The sequence below is a fragment of the Oncorhynchus tshawytscha genome, linkage group LG13 (genome assembly GCF_018296145.1).
Source record: "Oncorhynchus tshawytscha isolate Ot180627B linkage group LG13, Otsh_v2.0, whole genome shotgun sequence".
In the NCBI taxonomy this organism is placed as follows: Eukaryota; Metazoa; Chordata; class Actinopteri; order Salmoniformes; family Salmonidae; genus Oncorhynchus; species Oncorhynchus tshawytscha.
The window spans coordinates 48004154-48031831 of NC_056441.1; the positions used below are offsets into that span (position 1 = coordinate 48004154).

Sequence of the window (27678 nt, forward strand, 5' to 3'; positions counted from 1 at the left end):
TGCATATAATCGATGCGGTGCGTATCGTTGCTCCAATGCCAGCAGCACACCACCCTGAATACCACTACTGGCTTGCTTCTGAAGCTACGCAGGGTTGGTACTGGTCAGTTCCTGGATGGGAGACCAGATGCTGCTGGAAGTGGTGTTGGAGGGCCAGTAGGAGGCACTCTTTCCTCTGGTCTAAAAAAATATCCCAATGCCCCAGGGCAGTGATTGGGGACACTGCCCTGTGTAGGGTGCCGTCTTTAGGATGGGACGTTAAACGGGTGTCCTGACTCTCTGAGGTCATTAAAGATCTCATGGCACTTATCGTAAGAGTAGAGGTGTTAACCCCGGTGTCCTGGCTAAATTCCCAATCTGGCCCTCAAACCATCACGGTCACCTAATAATCCCCAGTTTACAATTGGCTCATTCATCCCCCTCCTCTCCCTGTAACTATTCCCCAGGTCGTTGCTGCAAATGTGAACGTGTTCTCAGTCAACTTACCTGGTAAAATAACGAATAAATAAAATGTGTACCTAACCATAAACATCAATGCCTTTCTTAAAATCAATACACAGAAGTATATATTTTTAAACCTGCATATTTAGCTAAAAGAAATCCAGGTAAGCAGGCAATATTAACCAGGTGAAATTGTGTCACTTCTCTTGTGTTCATTGCACGCAGAGTCAGTGTATATGCAACAGTTTGGGCCACCTAATTTGACAGAATTTTACGTAATTATGACATAACATTGAAGGTTGTGCAATGTAACAGCAATATTTAGACTTAGGGATGCCACCCGTTAGATAAAATACAGAACAGTTCCGTATTTCACTGAAAGAATAAACGTCTTGTTTTCGAGATGATTAGTTTCCGGATTCGACCATATTAATGACCTAAGGCTCGTATTTCTGTGTTGTTATGTTATAACTAAGTCTATGATTTGATAGAGCAGTCTGACTGAGCGATGGTAGGCAGCAGCAGGCTCGTAAGCATTCATTCAAACAGGACTTTTGTGCGTTTGCCAGCAGCTGTTTATGAATTTAAGCCAACTCCCGAGATTAGGCTGGTGTAACCGATGTGAAATGGCTAGCTAGTTAGCGGGGTGCACGCTAATAGCGTTTCAAACATCACTCGCTCTAAGACTTGGAGTGACTTGCAGTGGCTTCTGTGGAGCGATGGGTAACTGCTTCGAGGGTGGCTGTTGTTGTTGTGTTCCTGGTTCGAGCCCAGGTAGGAGCGAGGAGAGGGACGGAAGCTATACTATTACACTGGCAATACTACAGTGCCTATAAGAACATCCAATAGTCAAAGGTTAATGAAATACAAATGGTATAGAGAGAAATAGTCCTATAATTCCTATAATAACTACAACCTAAAACTTCTTACCTGGGAATATTGAAGACTCATGTTAAAAGGAACCACCAGCTTTCATATGTTCTCAGGTTCTGAGCAAGGAACTTAAACGTTAAGCTTTCTTACATGGCACATATTGCACTTTTACTTTCTACTCCAACACTTTGTTTTTGCATTATTTAAACCAAATTGAAAGGTGTTTCATTATTTATTTGAGGCTAAATTGATTTTATTGATGTATTATGTTAAGTTAAAATAAGTGTTCATTCAGTATTGTTGTAATTGTCATTATTACAAATGCATGTCTAAAAAAAAATCGGGCGATTAATCGGCATCTGCTTTTTTGGCCCCCCAATAATCGGTATATGTATCAGTGTTGAAAAATCATAATCAGTCAACCTCTTGTGTCCACCTCCCCATTTACATCAGAGATATGGATATAATGAAGAGACCTCCGCCCTAACAATGGGAGTAGTTGTCCCAAAGGTGGGAAAGCAGGCGCCAAGCATAGAAATGCATTGGGCTCGTTTTGGACAGATTTTTAGCGAGAGTGAAACCTCTCGCTTTGTCTCGTCGCCTCTTCCTCTATGGGTCACACACATCAAGCCCCTCCACCCGCTTCTCACGCCAACACAGTTGAGAGATCACGTCTTCCTCTCTGACAAGAGGTTTCAACTCGCTATTTGCATTTGAGATTTGGTCCAACAGAACGGACACCAAAGGACATTATTTTACTGTAACAGAGGTAGAAGTAAACTTTTCTAACGATACCCTTTTTATGTCTCTACTACTCAAATTACACGCAGAGCAGACACGACTAAAACGATAGTATCAATGAACATTGATTCTGGAAAATGAATGCTCCGTTTTTTGCTCGTGGCATTGGTGTACCAGTTAATGTGTTAGCGTACATGGGGCATAATGCTTGCAGTATTTTAGCCAAAGCCTACTAGCTGTCTAGTCTGAGTTTTATAAATGTGCAATAAGCATGAAACACATTTATATAAGGAATTGGCAACACATTCTGATTCTGAGAAATACGGTATGCCACTTGATTTCAACATCTGAACAAAGTAGACAGGCTAACATGCTTTTCAAACAGTTGGAGACAGACAGAAGGGTGTGTTCATAACAGTTCTATTGTTCAACCTTAGCTAGCAAATAGATCCAAGTTGGCTAAACTTGAAATGTAAAGATTAGCTGGCTGATCACTAGCACGTAGGCTTTAGAGATTGTTTATTTTCTTTAGCCTAATACCTGCAACAAGAAGTTAGTCATTATTAGTGAATGTGCTTGGTACTAGTTGCATTTGTAAAAAGAAAGGCATTTGAAAGGACTTGAATTCCAGATCAGTGATTAATGCAAAAAAAGTAGGTTAAACTATTTTGATGAGATAATGAAATTACAAGGGGGTCTTATGGTTGTAGAAGGCTTATATTTAGCCTAGGTATAACTTTACAATTCCTGAATTCATTACATAATTGCTGACTGTTTGAAAGGCAGTGTATTTGAATTTAACTTGTATAACAGCGTTTATTTAGAGAACCTTTTTTGTATATACAGTTGAAGACCCATTGCGACCAAGCTTTAACTTCCTGACTGATGTCTTGAGCTTCAATATATCCACATAATTTTCTATCCTCATGATGCCATCTATTTTGTGAAGTGCACCAGTCCCTCCTGCAGCAAAGCACCCCCACATCATGATGCTGCCACCCCCGTGCTTCACGGTTGGGATTGTTTGTACAGATGAATGTGGTATCTTCATGCGTTAGGAAATTGCTCCCAAGGATGAACCAGACTTGTGGAGGTCTCCAATTTTTTGGCTAGGTCTTGGCTAATTTCTTTTGATTTTTCTATGATACAGATACACCTCCAATTGACTCAAAGCTTCTAAAGAAGCTGGAATTTTCCAAGCTGTTTAAAGGCACAGTCAACATCATAGCTATTATTTTACAATGTAGTGTGGCGTACAGCAGGTTAGCCACCTGGGGGAGACTCCTCGAGGCCTGGTAACAGATGGAGTATACATCACGAGGCGATGGCTCCATCTGCTGGATGTGCCAGGTCTCGACGTGCTCTCCAGACAGGACTAATTGGGGCTGATTGGGAGCTGGTGAGTAATCATGGGCTGATTGCTCACCAGCTGTACAAGTCCCATAAAGCTGCCAGAAGGGCAGCACACAGGGAGAGTGGTGGAAGAAAGGACTCCCGTGTTATTGTTGACGGTTGCAGAGGTAACAAGAGGGAGTTCAGTTTTGTGCCCGACAGGAAACAGCCAGACCCGGAACCCAGAAGACGGTATCCCGGAGAGGGTCTCATGGGGGAGACCTATCCTTTTTCTTTTTGATCTATTATTCAAATAAACACCCTTGAAACTGAGCTAATCCTTCTCTGTCCGTGTCTGATATGGGTAAACGTCTTAACCAAACCCCCTGGTCTGCCACAAGTCGTGGAGATTGCGGGCATCCCTGATAATGTGGTCAGATCAAGGTTGACATTTACACAGTATCAGCATGGACGAGTTGATAGCTCAGTTCGTCCGGGCCCAACAAGCACAACAGGCGGTTCAGGAACGAACGCTAGAGGAACAGTGACTTCACAAAACCGCCTCGTTGAGGAAGTCAGGAAGCTGCAAGGAGGATCGTCTCCTGGGTCACATTCCAACCAGTTTTTAATCAAGCTAACGGAAGAAGATGACATCGAAGCATACCTCTGTACGTTTGAAAGGATAGCGCTACGGGAAGGATGGCCAAGGCCGCAGTGGGCAAGTCTGCTGGCCCAAAAAGTGTTTTGGGATCTGAACGACAAACAGGCGGCTAACTACAACGGACTTAAACGGGAGATACTCAGCCGCTATGGGTACAGCCTGGCCCAGCGGCCTCAACGGTTCCACGACTGAAGGTTCGTACCCGACGCATCCCGAGCCCAGATGAGCGACCTACTGCGCGTCATCAGGTTATTGCTCCTCACCGACGTATCCACCCTCTCCATCCTCGACAAAGTGGTCCTGGATCGCTTCTTACAGGTGTTACCCCATGACATGAAGAGGGCAGTGAGTCTATGTGCGCCCCAGACTTTGGAGGGCTTCCTGGAAGCAGTGGAGACGCGCATAAGAACACTCGGGCACTGCTGAGTGGGAGCCGGGACGAGTCGGCGACCCGTCCGAGGGTACAGAAGGACAAAGTGGTCCTTTAGCCCTGCCGAACCGACAGTCGGCAGGGCCAAAGTACCGCAAACCCGTGGAGACCTCCACAAGTCGGTTTCATCCATGGTAGCAATTTCCAAATGCCTGAAGGTACCACGTTCATCTGTACAAACAATAGTACGCAAGTAAAGACACCATGGGACCATGCAGCCGTCATGCCGCTCAGGAAGGAGACACGTTCTGTCTACGAGAGATAAACATACTTTGGTGCGAAAGGTACAAATCAATCCCAGAACAGCAAAGGACCTTGTGATGATGCTGGAGGAAACTGGTACAAAGTATCTATATCCACAGTAAAATAAGTCCTATATCAACATAACCTGAAAGGCCGCTCAGCAAGGAGGAAGCCACTGCTCCAAAACTGACATAAAAAAGCCAGACTACTGTTTGCAACTGCACATGGGGACAAATATCGTACTTTTTGGAGAAATGTCCTCTGGTCTGATGAAACAGAAATAGAACTGTTTGGCCATAATGCCATCGTTATGTTTGGAGGAAAAAGTGTATGCTTGCAAGACGATGAACACCATCCCAACCGGGAATCACAGGGGTGGCGGCATCATTTTGTGGGGGTGCTTTGCTGCAGGAGGGACTGGTGCACTTCACAAAATAGATGACTGCATGAGGAAGGAAAATGACATGGATATATTGAAGCAACATCTCAAGACATCAGTCAGGAAGTTAAAGCTTGGTCGCAAATGGGTCTTCCAAATGGACAATGACCCCAAGCATACTTCCAAAGTTGTGACCTCAATCCCATAGAAAATTTGTGGGCAGAACTGAAAAAGCGCGTGCGAGCAAGGAGGCCTATAAACCTGACTCAGTTACAGCAGCTCTGTCAGGAGGAATGGGCCAAAATTCACCCAACCTATTGTGCGATGCTTGTGGAAAGCTACCCGAAAGGTTTGAGCCAAGTTAAACAATTAAAATGCAATGCTACCAAATACTAATTGAGTGTATGTAAACTTCTGGCCCACTGGGAATGTGATGAAAGAAATAAAAGCTGCAATGAATAATTCTCTCTACTATTATTCTGACATTTCACATTCTAAAAATAAAGTGGTGATCCTAACTGGCCTAAAACCTAGAATTTCTACTAGGATTAAATGTCAGGATTTGTGAAACTGAGTTTCAATGTATTTGGCTACGGTGTATGTAAACTTCCGACTTCAACTGTATCGTGAATTGCTCATGCGTTAAAAAAAAAATGTAGATATCATTCTTAGGCCATATCGCCCAGCCCTATCCAACACACACACACACACACACACACACACACACACACACACACACACCCCTCCCTCTCTCTCAAAAATCACCCGTTTACCCTTTGCCACCAGTATGAACGACAACAAGAGCTCGTCTTTTTCAATACATTTTGCATGAAAACATGTTGCCCGAGCACCAAGTTGCCTGCTGTCATACTAGGAGTGTGATAAATGTTTAATGAAAACAACACCACACACGGCTCCGTGTCAGCCAGCAGTTCTGAAAGGGGCTGTCTTTGATCTTGACAGACACTCTAAAGGGCTGCACAGCCGAGCCCTCCCCACACACACACACACACACACACACACCGCCTAGCATCACACTGCTCCTCTCCCACCACCCGGCACTGCAACCTGGATGCAAATTAGGGGCGGAAGGAGGTGCAGGTGTGAAGTGCGTGCATGTGTGCACGTGTGTGTCAAGATTATCATAACTTACAGCCCAGGCTGTAATAATTGAGAGTGGGGACAGGATGAAAAAGGTGCTAGGGCTGTCAAAAACAAGAAAAAACCTAACCCTGAGTGAAAGCATTGTTTTACATATGCCTTGAAACACTTTATCGCTTGTTACAGAGCAACGCATATCATCCACAAATGAGTGGGTTAAAGAGGGACTAAACTAGAGATGGCGAAGTGCTTGACACCTCTAAACAGCCACCTGGAGCTGCTTAGTGAGGACTTTGATCCAGCTGTCAGTTTTGTCACTGCCGCAATGCTGCTGCTTATAGGAGGAGCAGAGACACTGGATTTTACCACAGGAGACGACAGGGATTATAGCATCATCATCACACCAATCCATCTATTAGCTTCTATACTAGCTAGTATCATACCATCAAATGTCTCTCTTTACCATTATAAATTTTTGAATGATTATAGCTTGTTTATTCTTCCTGGAATATGATATTTCCAGGCATCAAAGAAGAAGACATCTAAATCAACATATTCTGCTCATTATAGTTTTTACATTATAGCTCATTAGTTTTTACGTCCTGTTAGACATCTATTGGTACGTGTGTGGCTTGCTTCAGTTGATTATTCTCACGTGCGCTTTGCGTCCTCACTAGTCCTTACACACACACACACACACTAGATCATAACGCCTCACTGTACCGCTTAACAAAATTACCTATCGCGTTTGCGTCTTCATTTGGGTTCTATTTCGTTTTGTTAGAAGATGCCCGGTGCCCTCTCTTCCCCTTCCAGTCTTTAATACATCATTGTCAAGTCTGTTTGTACAGAATCACCTGCAGGTGAAAAAAGACATACAACCGGTGTATCTGAGCTTGGCTTAGTAGCTATTCAATGCTTGTCTGCACTGAGCTAAGAGGGGGGAAAATAGATTTCATAATACACGCATGCACGCACAAACACACAATATGTAAGTACCAAAACGTGAGTGATGTATGTGAACCCCAGCTGTTGAGCAAATGGCCTTTGTCTCATTTCAGTGGCAGAGAACGCAGACATACACAAGCTAGGGGTGTGAACGTGTAAATTATAACATGAAATTGGAGTCATTATGACTAATAGTTTGTAACTGCACCAAATCAAAATCACAGTGCAGTTAAACAAAACATTATTTTCCATGTTATAACCTAACTAGACGATAGGCTATAAAGTCCTAGGGAAAGCTGTGTCATTGATAGGCCCTGCTTTACTGAAGTTGCGACACAATGCAAGCCAAGAAATGACGAGATACAGCTTTTGATTGCCGATAGATAGGCCTAGTGCACGGTTCTGACTCTGTCTGCCTGGTGGACGACCTTTGTATACTGTGCCCCTTTGTGTTCTCGGAAGTACAGCAACGAATCAGTCTCCTCCGTTCCAAAAATACTTAAGCTAAAGAGTCTTGACACTCTGAAATTGGAGGCGATACCGGGAGTTGAGGAATCAATTCATTTGGAGCCGACACTCCACCACTGCGTCGTCGTCGTTAACGGTTGGAAAAATAGCAGAGGATGTCAAGTAACAGTCGCGAATTCCTGTATGGCAATACTTTGAGAAGTTAAAAAGAGAAGGAAATGCTAACTTTGTGAGGTGGAATTGAGGTCCAGTAAGGGTAGTACAGGTGCAGTGCTTAACCATGTGAAAGGGACCCAATCTGTTGCTGGCAGCTGCATTGTCAGTTCACATGACATTTTATGCATTTTTCATTACCGTTTTAACTGAAAACCGATTTTAAAAATGCCGTTAATCACGTCTTTCCGTTTGTCACATCCCTAACGCACACGGGCGCAAACCCACATTATGCACAGGTACACCCGAACCCACCACATCCACTCTATCCACGACAAATCTGCATCCAGCTGTCTACCAAACTAATTTGTGTATCGTGGGAGTACCGAAGTGTGAGTATACGGAGTCCCAGTTTATTGCTGTTGAGCAAATGGCCTTTGTTTAATTTCAGTGACAGAGCACGCACGTACTCAAACACACACACAACATTAACGCACAGCACGTTCAACTTATGAAGCCTGCCAGCCTCTCTCCGTATCCTTTTCCCAGTCCCACTCAAGTTTAGATTTCTTCCCCCAATGTTTAATTCATCACATGGGGTAATGCTTCTCTCTCAATCTCTCTCTGCCTGTACACACACACACACACACACTCCCTCTCCCACTCCTCCCGTCCTAATGGATCCACTAATATAGTTATTTTACCACACATACTTACCCCTGACGTCATTAATTCTACTCTGCTCTGACTGCGGGACATATGAAATCATATTCCCACGTGATAAAACAGAGCTAATGCACACAAACGCGTGACAGAATATTACACGGCCCGGGATAGAGACGTCTGATATCAACGGAGCTTTTTTATGAAGCGATACGTTTTCTCAACTGGCCCCCCCTTGGTTTGTGGTTTCTCCGGTAGATGAGGGGACTGACGGGAGTGTGAGGAACAGCGTTTGATAGGAAAGAGAAGAGAGAGAGTTTGATCTCATAGTCGGATGTGAATGAAATACAAGACGGAATCGAGCTGTGCTGATCTAAGGTGTTCGTGTTGCTCTTCGTCCTCCCTCCTTCCCAACTCTTTCTTTCTCGATGTCCCTGCCTCGCCCTCAATACCTCTCCCATTCACAGCTAAAACTTATGGAGGGAAAGTATGAAGTTTGGAAATATTTTGCATGTGATTCAGTTTCCTAATCAAGAGAGAGACATAATTGACCTACTTCTCCTTATGTGTACATTTGCTAATGTAGACAGACTTCAGACATCGGTCTAGGTGAGCCCTTTTTGGACAACGTCACCATAAAACGGCTGTGTGTGTGTGAGTTATTTCCCCAAGGAAAACAACGGGCCAGAAAATCAGCCAAGTTTCAATTTCACACAGAAATGAATCAAATTGATAAATTAAGCAAAAGCTGGTGTTATGACACCTGACAACATCAGTGAGTGAGCAAAATACACACGCCTACACACACACACACACACACACACACACACTGCATCCACACGCAGTCTGGAGTCTTTGGGCCTTCTTAATGTTCCATGAATATCAGGTAAACACCTTATCCCAGGTTTTGGGTGTGTGTGTGTTTATCTGTGTGTGAGTCTGCACGTTACACACACACACACACACACACACACACAAGATGATCTGCGTCATCTTTTTTACAAAGTGCCGTCTGTGGTGATTAGCACGTTATATGAATGCAATTAGCGGTGAGTTGGATGGCAGGCAGAGTCACTAACACGCGCTGTCTGTTAGGTGTCAACACGCATGAGTTACTGCAACACCACCCACAGCTTCAGAGAGACCGAGCGAGACCAAGCCCAGCTCCCTCCTCCTGTTTTCACTTACAATACTTAGGTGTGTAGAATTGCATATAGAACACAAATGGTGAATTACAGGATCTCTATGACTGTGCTCTCACTTTTGTTCATTTTAGCCATTTATAGCAGACGCTCTCATCCAGAACGACTTACAGTTAGTGCGTTCATCTTAAGATAATACTTTACCGGAGGCGCCGGGAGTTATTTAAGATGCTTTTCAAGGAGGTAGGGTTTCAGACATCTTCGAAAGATGGGCAGGGACTCCGCTGTCCTGACTTTAGGGGGAAGCTTGTTCTACCAATGGGGTGCCAGGACAGAGAACAGCTTTGACTGGGCTAAGTGGCCACTCCTGTTGGGTTGGGAGGGCCAAGAGACCAGAGGTGGCGGAACCGAGTGCTCGGGTTTAGATGGAGGGTTGGGATGTAGGGTTTGAGCATTCTCACTGTCCCATCAGTAATCTGGCAGCACCGCAACTACTGCCATATCTCGCTCTCGTTACACTCTAGCACTCTCTCTCACACACAGACACACACACACACACACACGCACACAAACACGCACGCAACCCCCCCCCATCCAAAAAAAAAGAATACGTCTCCTTCTCGATTGTCTACTCTACTTCAAATGTGTCAATTCTAATAAGACAAAGCTGACACAAAGTTGCCTGTCACATAGCCGCAGTGTTTGAACACACGAAGGCAAATTGTGCGATTGTATGGGAGCGAAGTCACAGGGTTCCTGGTCGGCTGGATTAGTGAAGAGGGACTTCCTTTCGTCGTGTTGACGTATCGTTCTACTAATGAAAGGGCGGTTGTCAACTCTATTGTAGGAGAAATGGAAGAAAGAAAAAGAGAGAAAGAAAGAAAGAAAGAGAAAGGGTGGAGGTTGATGAAGCTTGTGGGGGTAATACGAGAGAGAGTGTGCTTTGTGTTGAGTTTATCTCCCGACCAGCAGCCACGCATAGGCCTACTACTAATTTCCATCACGATGGAGAGGAAAACAACTTTTCTCTCCCCAATCCACCCTATAGCCTATACTCTCTACTGCAATAGGTTAACACAGACTTTACATAGACTTTCTTTAGACAAGAAAACAGATGTATAAGGAAAATAGATTTTTTTTTAAAGGCTGGGGGGGAAAAATGGGGGCAAGAGGGATGGAGGACACAAATTGGCCTAAACCACTAAACCAAACAGGCTAATCCCCCTCTCGCTCGCTCTCTCCTGCCGTCTCTTTCCCTCTCTCCCTCCCGCTGCTCCCCAGCTAGTCCGCTGTCAGCTGCAGCCGTCTGGCAGGAGAGCCCGGTAGCGACAGGGGCTATACCCGTTAGCCCCTCGTTTACATAATCAATATGACAACCTTCTTTTTTGGGGGGGATGCAAACAGGATTTGGGCCAGTGGAGGTGTCGGCTGGACGGCGCGGTGCGTCAGTCATGGCCCTCTTTAACCCTAATTAGATTAGGGTGATTATCCCGGCTCTCCCTTACAAGTGTACAGCCAGGATAAGTGGCCACAAAGCCTGACTCACTCAGAGTGGGCCGGGTGGGGGCCCGATGGTCTGCAGGTTATCGGGGCCTGGAGAGAGAGAGAGAGAGAGAGAGGGAGAACGAGAAAAAGAGAGAGAGCGAGATAGGCCCCATATCGCCTCTCAACCTTATTGTTATTCATATCATCTGGACCTAGTCGATACCTTTCTCTCTCTCTCCGCGGTGCCTGCACTAAGCAGTGACCATAAGTCTGCCTGCACTAAGCAGTGACCATAAGTCTCTCTTTTTCTCCTTTCTTTCTCTTGTTCTGTCCGTTGGTCAGAAAGACAAAACAATATCACCCCGAGCGCTGCTTTGTCACTCAGCCGGGCAGTCCTGCTGGGATAAATCAGGTCTACTGCGTGCGTGCGGGGGTGTGTGTGTACAGAACTATACATGCTCACACACCCCCGCACGCACGCAGTAGACCTGAGGAAAGTGTATTGTTTAACTGACCAGGGAGAGACTGAGTGGCAGAGAGAAAGGAGGGGGGGGGGTGTCTGTGTTGCTGTGTGGCAGGTTGTACTGTAGCACCATGTTGTTGGAGCTGCCAGATTACTGAGAGGAGAAGGAGAATGAACGCTCCTCGTGAAGGGGCCTCAGAGGGCCTCGGGCCCGCACAGGTCAGGAGGGAGAGAGTTAGGGAGAAAGAAAGAAAAAGACGAGAGAAAAGGAGAGAAGAATAAACCCAGCAGGAGAGTCATGAACACAGCCTCTCAGGCAGCGGCCCCAAGCTGACACCAGGCCAAGAACACCTCTGTTCAGGGACTTCTTCTCTTTCTCTTCTATCCCTCCCTACAGCCACATCACCTCCTTTCAGCTTCCAGTTGTTGTTTTATTCTTTATCTACTGCCCCCCTTATGTCACCTTGTCTCCATCGTTTTGTGTGTGTGTGTGTGTGTGTGTGTGTGTGTGTGTGTGTGTCAGTGCATATTGTACAAAGCATACCAGTCCTGTGTGTTTTAAGGTGTGTGTTTGCGCGTCACGTTTTTTGTGCGTTAAGGTGTGTGTCTGTCTGTTAAGATGTGTGTGTATGCTGCTTCAGCAGACAGATTGCTATTCCCCCCTCTGCCCCTGTAGAGAGTCGTATGAGGGCGTAGTGTACAATTGAAGGGAAGGATTGAAACTGATTACTTGTTAACTCCTGGCACTTACCGGCAGCCTGAAATAGAAGCCGAACGGTTGCAAATGAATTAGAGCCCTCGCGCTTCCCTCCCCTCCTTCCCTCCCCTCCTTCCTTCCCCTCCTTTTTTCCTCCCTTTTTTTTTTCTCCTCCTTCGTTTGGTGCCAAGATCATCTTTTTATATTCTGCCATGACAGATGCTGTGCTCGGTGCACCATTGTTCCCCATCAGTTTCTGGGGTCTGCGACGTACGCAAGCCAAAAGATTTCCACGTGTGATTTCAATACGACGAAGCATCCCCTCCGCTCCTCTATACCGCCGCACATTGTTCTTTGTGTACGAGAAGTATTTTCAATCTATGGAGTAGTTTTTTTTGGAGGGAGGAGAAAATGTTTGGGAGTGAGAGAGTGGCATTGTTTCTCGTTCCATAATAGGGCGATTCCCCCCTTTCTGATTAGGCAAAGTTTCTAATTGTGGCGACATGAAAAGGACTCTGGCTATTGAAGGAACCGGGGGGGGGGATTGATTGCTCTCTCTCCCTGTCTCTCTCTTCTATCTCTGTCTTTTTTGCTCTTTGTCTTTCCCATTTCCTCCTCCCCGCCCTTTGCTTTAAAAAGAAGTCAATTTTCTTTAAAACATAGCTTTATAATTAAATTCCTTCCACCACCAGTGAGATGGGACCCATGGACTGATGTGGTAAAGGAGTCTTGATACATGCATCAATTCTCTCCGTGACCTGGGGTGAAATAATGTGCGAGTCGGTCCGGAGGTGCTGATTCAGTCTGGGTTTATGATTGGTGAGTGTTTAATCAGTGGCTGCCCCCCTCCCTCCCAGGTGTGCTGTATTTGTGTGACACAGTGGCTTTTCAATGGGGCTCTACTGTGAGTATGTGACAATCACCTATACAGAGGTACAGGAGAGGGACAGGGAAACACTGGTCTCCTAGTTCGTTGAGATAAACCTCTGCGTCTATACTCCCCTCTTCTTGGCATGTGAGGCGTTCCTTTGTCACATTGCTGCGTTGCTCCCTGTATGTTGGTGGCTGTGTTCTGAGATCCACCAGGGCCTTACCAGGGCCTCAGTTACACTTTGAGTACAGGTAGTGAATAGAGGGAAGGGAGTGTATTCAGAAACTGACGAGAGATGAGATACTAGTATAGAGGATGAGGATATTAACAATGACGATGAAGACGTTGATGCTAGCAATAATAACAATGGTGATGAAGATGACCCATTTGACCCTGGAGCAGTCGTCTATCTAAGTCATATGGCAGGGCTATGATCCTGCTTAATTATTAAGCGGTGCTCCCCTCATCTCGCTGAACTATTAATGTGCTGTGAACTGTCAGACATTACCTGAGTGGACTGTCAGGTCTCCCCTGGTAACGCTCTCTCTAACCCTCTCACTGACCTGCTCACTCTTAAACTCCCTCTAAACTCTTAGTACTAACTTCTCACTCACTCACTCACTCACTCACTCACTCACTCACTCACTCACTCACTCACAAAATAAATAAATAAATAAATCAAACATTCTAGTGGTATAGCTTTTTTCAACCTCATCATTTGTTACAAAGTAACTCGGTCTAAACCCTTACTCCCTAAACTCTAAACCCTTACTCCCTAAACCCTTGCTCCATACTCCCTGGTTTCTGTCAGCCCTGGCATGGGTGTGTTGGAGAGGGTGGAGTGGAGGCAGGCAGCCATTAAATCAGTCAAATATTACAGCTCATCCCCCCCACTTTTTATCGACTGCACTTAACCCTCTTTTGGGAGCAACATAAAGTGGAGAATGGGTTACCCCACTTTTAATGGAGTTCTTATTGGGATTATGCTTTTTGGGATTTTGCTAAGAGTAGTAAATCGTGTCTAGTGAGCTAGGACAGAGGGGGTGTGACTCTGTGTCAGGGGGGTGGGGGCATCGTGATCTGATTAAAAACATCTTCTAAGTCCCAAATGGAACCCTATTCCCGATATATCGTGCACTACGTTTGACAGGGACTCATAGTGCTTTGGTCAAAAGTAGCGCACTATAAAGGGAATACGGTGCCATTTGCGACGCAGCCGCTGACTTTTGTCTGTGTTTCCATTGTAGAGGGGGACAAGTGACAGCCCTACCATTCATTATCTCAACCCCACCCCTCTGCCCCCCCAATCCTCTTTAACAGTTTAAAATAGCTACTACCTCTGTGCGTATACTAGAGGTCGACCGATTTAGTCGGCATGGCTGATTTTCAAGTTTTCATAACAATCGGTAATCTGCATTTTTGGACGCCGATTATGGCCGATTACATAGCAGTCCACCTGTTACACGAGTGCAGCAAGGAGCCACGGTAAATTGATAGTTAGCAAAAACAATCAATCTTTACATAATCACTAGTTAACTACACATGGTTGATGATATTACTAGTTTAACTAGATTGTCCTGCGTTGCATATAATCAGTGCGGTGCCTGTTAATTTAGCATTGAATCACAGCCTACTTCGCCAAACGTGTGATGATTTAACAAAAGCTCATTCGCGTCAGGGTATACGCAGCAGTGTGGACCGCCTGGCTCGTTGCCAACTGTGTGAAGACCATTTCTTCCTAACAAAGACCTTAATTAATTTGCCAGAATTTTACATAATGTCATGTTATGCCATAACATAACATTGAATGTTGTGCAATGTAACAGCAATATTTAGACTTATGGATGCCACCCATTTGATAAAATACGGAAACGTTCTGTATTTCACTGAAAGAATAAAAGTTTTTGTTTTCGAAAGGATCGTTTCCGGATTTGACCATATTAATGACCCAAGGCTCGTATTTCTGTGTGTTTATTATATTATAGTTAAGTCTGTGATTTGATATTTGATAGAGCAGTCTGACTGAGCGGTCGTAGGCAGCAGCAGGCTCGTAAGCATTCATTCAAACAGCACTTTCCTGCATTTGCCAGCAGCTCTTCGCAATGCTTGAAGCACAGCGCTGTTTATGACTTCAAGCCTATCAACTCCCGAGATTAGGCTGGCAGTACTATAGTGCCTATAAGGACATCCAATAGTCAAAGGTATATGAAATACAAATGGTATAGAGAGAAATAGTCCTATAATTCCTATAATAGCTACAACCTAAAACTTCTTACCTGGGAATATTGAAGACTCATGTTAAAAGGAACCACCAGCTTTCATATGTTTTCATGTTCTGAGCAATGAACTTAAACGTTAACATATTGCACATTTACTTTCTTCTCCAACAGTGTTTTTGCATTATTTAAACCAAATTGAACATTTCATTATTTATTTGAGACTAAATTGATTTTATTCATATATATGATATTAAGTTAAAATAAAAGTGTTTATTCAGTATTGTTGTAATTGTCATTATTACAAATATATATATATACAAATCGGCCAATTTAATCGGTATCAGGTTTTTTTTTTTTTAATAGGTCCTCCAATAATCGGTATCGTCGTTGAAAAATCATAATTGGTCGACCTGGGGACCTGTACAAACAGAGTTATAGAGCTGGCAATCAGGGATTGAGAGTGTGGCAACCTCCTCTAGCCCCCATGTCGCTTTATTCCATTCAAACCACACACGCACGTACAAACCACACACACGCACGCACAAAAACACACACACACGCACGCACAAACCACACACGCATGCACAAACCACACACACGCATGTACAAACCACACACACGCACGCACAAAGCACACACGCATGTACAAACCACACACACGCACACACAAACCACACACACGCACACACACACACGCACGCACAAACACACACACACACACACACACAAACGCACACGTGATTAGTGGACGCTGCGTCAGTTGGATAGGCCTCCTCTGCATCACACATCTCTCTCTCTCTCTCCCTCCTTTAATACATATTCCTGCTGTGTTTATCAGCTCTCTTAACAACTTTAAATGCTCACTGACACGCTTGGTTGACGAGGTGAGATGTTGCTCTGACTGATAATATTATGTCTTCTCCTTCATACCGTCGCCCCTCCTCGCTCTTTCTTTTTCTGTCTGTCACCCTTTCTCTCTCTCTCTCTCTCATTTTCCGTCTCTCTCTCGCTTCCTTTCTCTCGCGCGGATATTTGACAGCAGTCATCTTACTCGCCCCCCATTCATTTTCTAGGAGCTGTCGCTCTGCGTCTGTCTTTGTGGAGGATACCCCGTCTTGTGGTGACAAGTTTATTGCTTTTAAGCTGTGCCTTGTGTGGTGATATTGGTACTTTGTGGTTACTCTGTGTGGTGGGTTTGTGTAGTGCTTAACTGATGATGAGGGGGGAGAGTGTGTATGATGTATGAACACACGTCTACACAGCTTTGAATCAGCTGTACAGGTGTGTGTGGCTGAGCATGCTACTGTTTGGTTAGTTGCGAGGGGCGTGCTCTGTCCTAATACATTGTGTCCTCATATGATGCAGGTTGTCTTCCTAATACTTTGTGTCCTCATATGATGCAGGTTGTCTTCCTAATACATTGTGTCCTCATGATGCAGGTTGTCTTCCTCATACTTTGTGTCCTCATGATGCAGGTTGTCCTCCTAATACATTGTGTCCTCATATGATGCAGGTTGTCTTCCTAATACTTTGTGTCCTCATGATGCAGGTTGTCCTCCTAATACATTGTGACCTCATATGATGCAGGTTGTCTTCCTAATACTTTGTGTCCTCATATGATGCAGGTTGTCTTCCTAATACATTGTGTCCTCATGATGCAGGTTGTCTTCCTAAAACTTTGTGTCCTCATGATGCAGGTTGTCCTCCTAATACATTGTGTCCTCATATGATGCAGGTTGTCTTCCTAATACTTTGTGTCCTCATATGATGCAGGTTGTCTTCCTAATACATTGTGTCCTCATGATGCAGGTTGTCTTCCTAATACTTTGTGTCCTCATGATGCAGGTTGTCTTCCTAATACTTTGTGTTCTCATATGATGCAGGTTGTCTTCCTAATACATTGTGTCCTCATGATGCAGGTTGTGTTCCTAATACTTTGTGTCCTCATGATGCAGGTTGTCCTCTTAATACATTGTGTCCTCATATGATGCAGGTTGTCCTCCTAATGTTTTGTGTTCTCATATGATGCAGGTTGTCCTCCTAATACATTGTGTCCTCATGATGCAGGTTGTCTTCCTAATATTTTGTGTTCTCATATGATGCAGGTTGTCCTCCTAATACTTTGTGTCCTCATATGATGCAGGTTGTCCTCCTAATACATTGTGTCCTCATATGATGCAGGTTGTCTTCCTAATACTTTGTGTTCTCATATGATGCAGGTTGTCTTCCTAATATTTTGTGTTCTCATATGATGCAGGTTGTCTTCCTAATACTTTGTGTTCTCATATGATGCAGGTTGTCCTCCTAATACATTGTGTCCTCATATGATGCAGGTTGTCCTCCTAATACATTGTGTCCTCATATGATGCAGGTTGTCTTCCTAATACATGGTGTCCTCATGATGCAGGTTGTCTTCCTAATACTTTGTGTCCTCATGATGCAGGTTGTCCTCCTAATACATTGTGTCCTCATGATGCAGGTTGTCTTCCTAATACTTTGTGTTCTCATATGATGCAGGTTGTCCTCCTAATACATTGTGTCCTCATGACGCAGGTTGTCTTCCTAATACTTTGTGTTCTCATATGATGCAGGTTGTCTTCCTAATACATTGTGTCCTCATGATGCAGGTTGTCCTCCTAATACTTTGTGTTCTCATATGATGCAGGTTGTCTTCCTAATACATTGTGTCCTCATGATGCAGGTTGTCCTCCTAATACTTTGTGTTCTCATATGATGCAGGTTGTCCTCCTAATATTTTGTGTTCTCATATGATGCAGGTTGTCCTCCTAATACATTGTGTCCTCATATGATGCAGGTTGTCCTCCTAATGTTTTGTGTTCTCATATGATGCAGGTTGTCCTCCTAATACATTGTGTCCTCATATGATGCAGGTTGTCTTCCTAATATTTTGTGTTCTCATATGATGCAGGTTGTCCTCCTAATACTTTGTGTCCTCATATGATGCAGGTTGTCCTCCTAATACATTGTGTCCTCATATGATGCAGGTTGTCTTCCTAATACTTTGTGTTCTCATATGATGCAGGTTGTCTTCCTAATATTTTGTGTTCTCATATGATGCAGGTTGTCCTCCTAATACATTGTGTCCTCATGATGCAGGTTGTCCTCCTAATACTTTGTGTTCTCATATGATGCAGGTTGTCTTCCTAATACGTTGTGTCCTCATATGATGCAGGTTGTCCTCTTAATATGTTGTGCCCTCATATGATGCAGGTTGTCCTCCTAATACATTGTGTCCTCATATGATGCAGGTTGTCCTCCTAATACATTGTGTCCTCATATGATGCAGGTTGTCTTCCTAATACTGTGTGTTCTCATATGATGCAGGTTGTCCTCCTAATACATTGTGTCCTCATATGATGCAGGTTGTCTTCCTAATACATTGTGTCCTCATTTTGCAGGTTGTCTTCCTAATATATTGTGTCCTCATGATGCAGGTTGTCTTCCTAATACATTGTGTCCTCATGATGCAGTTTGTCCTGCTAATACATTGTGTCCTCATATGATGCAGGTTGTCCTCCTAATGTTTTGTGTCCTCATGGTGCAGTTTGTCCTCCTTATACATTGTGTCCTCATATGATGGAGGTTGTCTTCCTAATACATTGTGTCCTCATGATGCAGGTTGTCCTCCTTAATACATTGTGTCCTCATATGATGGAGGTTGTCTTCCTATTACATTGTGTCCTCATGATGCAGGTTGTCCTCGTAATAAATCAAATCAAATGTATTTATATAGCCCTTCATACATCAGCTGATATCTCAAAGTGCTGTACAGAAACCCAGCCTAAAACCCCAAACAGCAAGCAATGCAAGTGTAGAAGCACCTGTGTCCTCATAATACATTGTGTCCTCATGATGCAGGTTGTCCTCCTAATACATTGTCTTTATACTGTATACCTTTTGATTTTGCTATCCATTCCCAGTATCTCTGAGGACAGCTCTCTATCTCCAGGCTCAGATCGTAAGTCTCTGAAGGTATAAATTAAGCCCTCCTCAGGAGTGCGGTGGTGAAAGGGTTACATCCACCAGCCAGGGGAGGTTGAGGAGGCCTGAGAGGGGAGCGCTAGGATAATGCATAGGTGATGAGCCCTGGGCTAATGGACCTCTCTGTTGCCCTGGAAAATCCAATGACTTGCCTTCCTTTGCACCTCAAGTCCCTATGTCCCCTCCATTCATGCTGACTCAAGATATTCATCTCCGCCATGGCAAGTAGGGGGAATAAGTGAGAAAGAGGGAGTGAGAGAAAGAGAGGAGGCGAGGTAGGAAAACCTGAAGACCTAATGCAATTATTTGAAACTTGACCACTGACGACAAAGAATTGTGCCGGATTGGATGGCTGCCTTTTTACGGGCTTCTAACCAACTGTGCTATTTTGTTAGTTTTTTCACGTTTTGTAACTTATTTTATACATAATGTTGCTGATACCGTCTCTTATGACCAAAAATAACTTCTGGACATCAGAACCGCAATAACTTACCTCAAACTGGACAAAGACTTTTTTCTTTAACTAGTCTGACTCAAAGGATATACTGCTTTCTCAGGAACGGGCCCAAATCCCTGTCATTTGGGTGAAGAAAAGACGGAGAAAAAGAGGGCGGAGGTCAGACTGCCTTCTGAGAATTCGTAGGCGAGTGATCAAATTAAGGAATATATTTTGCAAGATTTTAAGAATATATATTTGAAAATAGTGTCCTTTTAAAAAAGAATAATACTTTGCCTTGGACCATTTTGTATTGGCACAAATATAACTACCGTCCATTCTATTAGCCAACGTGCAATCATTGGAAAACAAAATGGATGGAAATCGATCAAGACTATCCTACTAAAGGGACATTATAAACTGTAATATCTTATGTTTCACCGAGTCGTGGCTGAACGACGACTCCAACACCATCATTAAGTTTGCTGACGACACAACAGTGGTAGGCCTGATTACCAACAACGATGAGACAGCCTATAGGCAGGAAGTCAGAGACCTGGCAATGTGGTGCCAGGACAACAACCTCTCCCTCAATATGAGCAAGACAAAGGATCTGATCGTGGATTACAGGAAAAGGCATGCCGAACAGGTCCCCATTAACTGCGGTGGAGTGGGTCGAGAGTTTCATGTTCCTTGGTGTCCACATCACCAACGAACTATCATGGTCCAAACACACCAAGACAGTTGTGAAGAGGGCACAGCAACACCCCTCAGGAGACTGAAAAGATTTGGCATGGGTCCCCAGACCCTCATAAAAGTTCTACAACTGCACCATCGAGAGCATCCTGACTGGTTGCATCACCACCTGGTATGGCAACTGCTCTGCATCGGACCGTAAGGCGCTACAGAGAGTAGTGCGTATGTTCAAGTACATCACTGGGGCCAAGCTTCCTGCCATCCAGGATCTATATACTAGGCGTGTCCGAGGAAAGCCCAAAAAATTGTCAAAGACTCAAGTCACCCAAGTCATAAACTGTTCTCTCTGCTACCGCATGGCAAGCGGTACCGGAACGCCAAGTCTAGGACCAAAAGGCTCCTTAACCTCTCTGGGATATGTGGGACGCGTCCCACCTGGCCAAAAGCCAGGGAAAATGCAGAGTGACAAATTCAAATAAATTACTATAAAAATCTAACTTTCATTAAATCACACAGGCAAGATAGCAAATTAAAGCTACACGTGTTGTGAATCCAGTCAACATGTCAGATTTCAAAAAGGCTTTTCGGCAAAAGCAAATGATGCTATTATCTGAGGATAGCACCTCTGTAAACAGAGAGAAACCATATTTCAACCCTGCAGGCGCGACACTAAACGCAGAAATAAAAATATACTTCATGCCTTACCTTTGACGAGCTTCTTTTGTTGGCACTCCAATATGTCCCATAAACATCACAAATGGTCCTTTTGTTCGATTAATTCCGTCGATATATATCCAAAATGTCCATTTATTTGGCGCGTTTGATCCAGAAAAACACCGGTTCCAACTTGCTCAACGTGACTACAAAATATCTCAAAAGTTACCTGTAAACTTTGCCGAAACATTTCAAACTACTTTTGTAATACAACTTTGGGTATTTTGTAACGTAAATAATCGATAAAATTGAGGACAGGATGATCTGTGTTCAGTACAGGAAGAAAACAAACTGAAGCATGCTTTCTGGTCACGCGCCTCTATCTAACAGTACACTTCAAGTGACCTCGTTCAAGATGGCCGTACTTCTTCATTGCACAAAGGAATAACCTCAACCAATTTTTAAAGAATGTTGACATCCAGTGGAAGCGATAGGAACTGCAAGAAGGTCCCTTTAGAAATCTTGATTCCCAATGAAAACTCATTGAAAAGTGTGTGACCTCAAAAAAAAAAAAAATCTGAATGGTTTGTCCTCTGGGTATCACCTGCTAAATAACTTCTGTTATACTCACAGACATGATTCAAACCGTTTTAGAAACTTCAGAGTGTATTCTATCCAAATCTACTATATGCATATTTTATCTTCTGGGGATGAGTAGCAGGCAATTGAATTTGGGCATGCATTTCATCTGGACTTAAAAATACCGCCCCCTGTCACCAAGAAATTAACAGCTTCTACCCCCAAGCCATAAGACTGCTGAACAATTCATCAAAATGCCACCCGGACTATTTACATTGACCCCCCCCCCATTTGTTTTTACACTGCTGCTGCTCGCTGTTTATTATCTATGCATAGTCACTTTACCCCTACCTACATGTACAAATTACGTCGACTAACCTGTATCCCCGCACATCGGTACTGTTACCCCCTGTATATTGCCTCATTATTTTATTGTGTTGCATTTCATCATTTACATTTTTTTTTTTGGTAAATATTTTCTTAACTCTTTCTTGACCTGCATTGTTGGTTAAGGGCTTGTAAGTAAGCATTTCACGGTAAGGTCTACACCTGTTGTATTCGACACGTGACAGATAAAGTTTGATTTGATTTGATCTGGAGCTCCGGCTTTAATTAATTGTGTGCTGCCAGGAGCTACAGTAGGATTAGAGAGGGACATCCATCCACGAGAGAGAGTGATACGGTATGTAGTTAGGGGAAAATGATATAGGATCCATGTGTGAGAGCGAGAGAGACACAGAGAAAGGGATTAGATGTAGTAGAGCGAGAGAGAGATGTAGATGTGAGCTAATGATGCTGACAGGGCCAGACATCAGACTTAGACAGAGCTGCAGCCTCTCAGCCCCCAGACAGACTCCTAGTCATCCCTCTCTCCCTCCAGCTGATGGATATGCCAGACATCTCCAATTTGCTAATATTGGCCCGGCAGCAAAAGGGCAGAGCATTAAATGGAGCTCTTTCTAACACGTTGACTTGTTTGTCCTCTTTTACTTAATTAAGTAGGGATAAATAATGATCCTTTTTACGGGAACAAACACAGGACAAAGCTTTTTTTCTTATTTTCCCCTTCCCTTTCCTTCGATGCTGTTGGTTGACTGATTTCGCGAGAGCAGCGTGCTCTGTGGCCGGGGTTGTCCAATTGGGTGTCCTCTCTCTCTCTCTCTCTCTCTCTGCTCCCTTCATCTCTCTTATCACTCGCTGGCCATTTCCTCTACTTTCCTTTTCTTTGTCTTTTTAATCAAAAGCCCTCGTGTTTCCCTTCTGCTTTTACTTACCTAGGTCAGATACCGAAGGGGAGAAATATTTATCTCTACTTCTAATTTCTATACTGAACAAAAATATGAAGCAACGTGTAAAGTGTCAGGCCCATGTTTCATGAGCTGAAATAAAAGATCCCATAAATGTTCCGTATGCACAAAAAGCCAATTTCTTTCAAATGTTGTGCACAAATTTGTTTACATCCCTGTTAGTGAGCATTTCTCTTTTGCCAAGATAATCCATCCACCTGACAGGTGTGGCATATCAAGAAGCGGATTAAACAGCATGATCATTACACAGGTGCAGCTTGTGCTGGGGACAATAAAAGGCCACTCTAAAATGTGCAGTTTTGTCACACAACACAATGCCACAGATGTCTCAAGTTTTGAGGGAGCGTCCAATTGTCATGCTGACTGCAGGAATGCCCACCAGAGCTGTTGCCACATGTTTCAGCATGATAATGCCGGCCCCATGTTGCATGTTGCTGAAAATGTCCCAGATCTTCCATGGCCTGCATACCCATTGAGCATGTTTGGATGCTCTGGATCGGCGTGAACGACAGCGTGTTCCAGTTCCCGCCAATGTCGAATAACTTTGCACAGCCGTTGAAGAGGAGTGGGACAACATCCCACAGGCCACAATCAACAGCCTGATCAACTCTATGGGAAGGAGATGTGTGGCGCTGCATGAGGCAAATGGTGGTCCCACCAGATACTGACTGGTTTTCAGATCCACACTCCTTTTAAAAAATTGTTTTTTTAAGGATTCTGTGACCAGTCATTTGAAATCCAGGTATTAGGACCTACAGAATGTATTTCAATTGACTGATTTCCTCATATGAACGGTAACTCAGTAAAATCTTTGAAATTGTTGCATGTTGTGTTTATACTTTTGCTGGCTCTTAAATAAGCTATTTAATGAAATAAGCATCTATTAATGAAGAGGTTATTAGTATCTTATGGCGTTGCAAAATTCCGTTAACTTTCCCAGAAATAATGTAATAACTGGTATTTCTGAAAAACCTGTGACTTTTGGCAAAGTTACCGGAATTTGCAATCTTAGTATGTCACACTGTGTGTGTTAAGGTAGTGTGGCTGTAAACTGATCGGTTTTATAAAGTTACCTAAAGGAGAAGTGATGTCACTAGGTCACTCCTACGCTATGTCTCCCTGATCGTTAATAAAAGAGCATTCAACAAACCACTATTAAACATTAGAGGCAGTCAGAGCTTGTGCGGGGTGGAGTCCACAGTGCCAACTCCTACCTCCCCCCCTCCCCCCTCTGTCTTTCTCACTCTCTTGATTTTTTTCTCTCTCTCCTCTGTCTCCCTTTCCCTCTCCTCCTCGTCTGTCTCTTTCTTCCCACTCTCTCTCTCTCTCTCTCTCTCTCTCTCTCTCTCTCTCTCTCTCTCTCTCTCTCTCTCTCTCCTCCCTCCCTCTTTTTCTCCCCCTCTAATCTGCCCCCTATGGATGTCGAACCAGCCACTTCCATCTCGGCGGCCTTGTGTTACACCGACATTACTATCTGCACTGCCTCAAATACAAATTGGATGAACAGCCCCTGACACTTTTTCAATATTATTACATTAAACCAAGTGGATGTTGATTGATAACCTAATATTGGGCTAATGCAAAACATCAATCATGGCAAGTATATTAATTATTTAATATCGCAGGCCTAATTCAGAAATCAATGTTGAAGGCAGAGGGAGCGAGAGAGGGGTGGACGGACAGACTGGCGAGGGAAGAAAAGGGAAAAAGAGCAGGAGTCCCTGAAGACCTGATAAGAGAGGGAGAGAATATGATGTTTTAGAAAAAGAGAGGAGCGAGTGTTAAAGGGGCCTTTGTGAGTCCTCCTCTCTCTGTGTGAGGCTTGTTCTGTATTCATTTGCCAATAACATGGTCCTCCTGTCTTGTGTGTCCCTGTGGCCTAGAAGCCTCTAATGGAATGAGCTGTCCCTTCGGTCCTGGGATGGACAGACAGGGCTGGATAGGGGACCGGAGGGGTCGGGGGTTATTGATGAAGTCATGACAGGACTAGCCATTGAGGGGGAGGGAGAGGGAGAGAGTGCCTAGAGAGATACAGTAGATAGATAGATAGATAGACAGAGAGAGGTATGGGGAGGGGGGGAGAGCAAGGCGAGAGCACAAATCGAAAGAGAGTGAGGGAGCATGATTTGACTGCAGCCCCAGCTCTTGCTCCAGCTCCATGTGAAATTGTTTCCCGCTAATTGCGCTTCGTTAGATAACAGCGCGCTGTCGCCGCGGTAACAAATGTCTCCCTGTTTCTTTCCTCTCCGGCAGCTCATGTATAATAAATGCGGGTGGTGTGTTATGGACAATGTAATGTAATTAAAACTAGATGACATTTTTTTTTTCTTAAGTGGTCACATACAGACTCACCCAGTGATTGATGCGGTAATGAACAACTTGACTCAATTCCTCGCTTTGTCTTTTTGTTGTGGCGGAGATGAGAAATCGCAGATTAGCTTTGGGCCACTTGGTGCTGTTGAGTCTTGCCCTCACACCCAGGAGTGCAGCAGTCAAAAGGGTTCCTCTGAAATGCGCTGCCATTAGCAACTCTCTTTTGTTTTGGGCTGGGGATGGATTTATGGAGGGTGGGGGGTGGTATCGGGGTACCATTGTGACAATTAGGAGAAAGGGGGTTAGGGACAGATATATGGGGAAGGAGGGGCAACAGGCTGGCAGAGAGAGAGAGAGAGAGGAGAGATTTAATTGAGTTTCTCTGCCAAGGCGGCTAGTGGTAATTTTAGAGATGGTGTAGATTTACACTGTGATGCTGCTGGCTACATTAGGGGCTGAAGTCTGTCGATAAGCCTCTCCCTGTCTCTCGCTTCTTTTTCTGTCAATTCAATTTAAGAGCTTTATGGGCATGGGAAACATATGTTTACGTTGACAAAGCAAGTTAAATAGATAATAAACAAAAGTGAAATCAACAATAATTAAAATAAACAGTAAACATGACGGCGGCCTTTCTCAATAGCAAGGCTATGCTCGCTGAGTCTGTACATAGTCAAAGCTTTCCTTTCAGTTTGAGTCAGTCAAAGTGGTCACGTATTCTGCCACTGTGTACTCTCTGTCTCTCTCTATTTCTCTCTCACACACACACACACACACACACACACACACACACACACACACACAAACTGAAAGGCCTGCCATGGTCAGCGTATGGGTTGTCAGGAGAGAGGGGGCAGTGCGGGGGAGGAGAGGGAAGGGGGAACTGTTTGCTTTCTCTTTATCTTTTGATTTCCTCTGCAACAATTTTGAAATGTGCCAAAAATGCATCTATTATTTACTGCCAATTTGCTCTTTTTAAACCGACTACCCCCCCCCCTTCCTCCTCTCTCCATTCTGTGGATGCTGCTGCACTGATCATAATAATACATACATGTTTTATTAATTATTCCCTGGTAATTAGCACACCGTTTCCCTCTCTGTAGTTTGTAGGGTTATTAGCAAGTCAAAGTTCAGGAAACGTCAGGGCAACACACACACACACACACATATCATCAGCCTGTCTGTCTGTGTAAGGTTAACAATTAAGCCAATTCCTTTTCTGTGTGTATGTTCTTATTCTCTTTTGATTAAGCAATGCCCGTTTTTGATGCAATCAAGACCAATTTTGATCAGGTAGCCTATGAATACATCCCAAATGGCACCCTTATCCCTTTATAGTGCACTACTTTTGTCCAGGGCCCATAGGGAAAGCCGTAGGGATCCAATCAAAAGTAGTGCACTTTAAAGGAAATAGGGTGCCATTTTGGGACACAAGCTGCATTCTTCTGTGCATCCCAGTAAGATGGATAGTGAACTGGGAGCGGCACTGGGGCAATTGGATCAAATTCGACACTCTCATTGACCATAGAAAAATTCCTCACTTTGTGGACAGATTTTGAAACCTCTCCCTTCAACTCTTCCTCTCTGACTGGATGCAGGGTGTTTTCTAACTTGTGCTTGCCTTTCTTGTGCACTTGTCTTACTAGCACTGATTTTGCTGCTTTATTGAGGAAAGATGTTACTTGTGACTGTGATATGTGGTTGTCTCACATAGCTATCTTAAATCGATTGCACTGAAGTCGCTCTGGAGAGTAGCGTCTGCTAAATGATTCAAATGTAGCCTAAATGTAAAATATGTTTGCTGTACCTTCACTGTAAATGTTCACAAACAGATGGCATCAGGGGAAAGGAACTACTTAATGGAAGTCAAGTAGCCGAATTTATGTTAGCTGTAACCAACATTATCTTGTACACCAATTACTATACCTTCAGAATACACACACGGACGGACGGGACAGACGGAACGGACCGACGGGTTTCATAATGGTATCATCATCCGGCTCTGAAAGAGGAAGACGGGCCTCTTCAGAAATGCTTCTCCCTTTGAAACACCAAATGAACAACACCCCTTGATAAACAACAATTATAAAGGTTATTCCCGGGATAGAGAGAGGCTTAGGGGAGTGCAGTGAGGTGTGTGTGTGTTGTCTGTGTGACTCTCTCTCGCTCTGTGTGTGTGTGTGTGTGTGTGTCTTGTGGCTTTTGTGCGGACCATTGTTTATTTAAGGAGTCGTAGCTCACACTTTATTTAACGAGGAGGAAATGTGTTCTTGTGTTGCAGGGACAGCGCCATCAAAGCAGCATGAGAACATCTGGTACGTTCTCATTCCTCCTCCCTCACCACTATCCCGTTCACCATCTTTGATATCTGCATCCCAAATGAA

General features: G+C 44.1%; 1 long non-coding RNA gene across 3 annotated transcripts in view; it reads left to right on the top strand.

The window, feature by feature from the left end:
- LOC112265051 overlaps positions 1-27678 on the top strand; it is a 181641-nt gene that overhangs the window by 53489 nt on the left and 100474 nt on the right. For all 3 annotated transcript variants that reach the window (XR_006078642.1, XR_006078643.1, XR_002955720.2), the window contains exon 5: positions 27576-27609. This is a non-coding gene — a long non-coding RNA (uncharacterized LOC112265051). The remainder of the gene's footprint in view (positions 1-27575; positions 27610-27678) is intronic.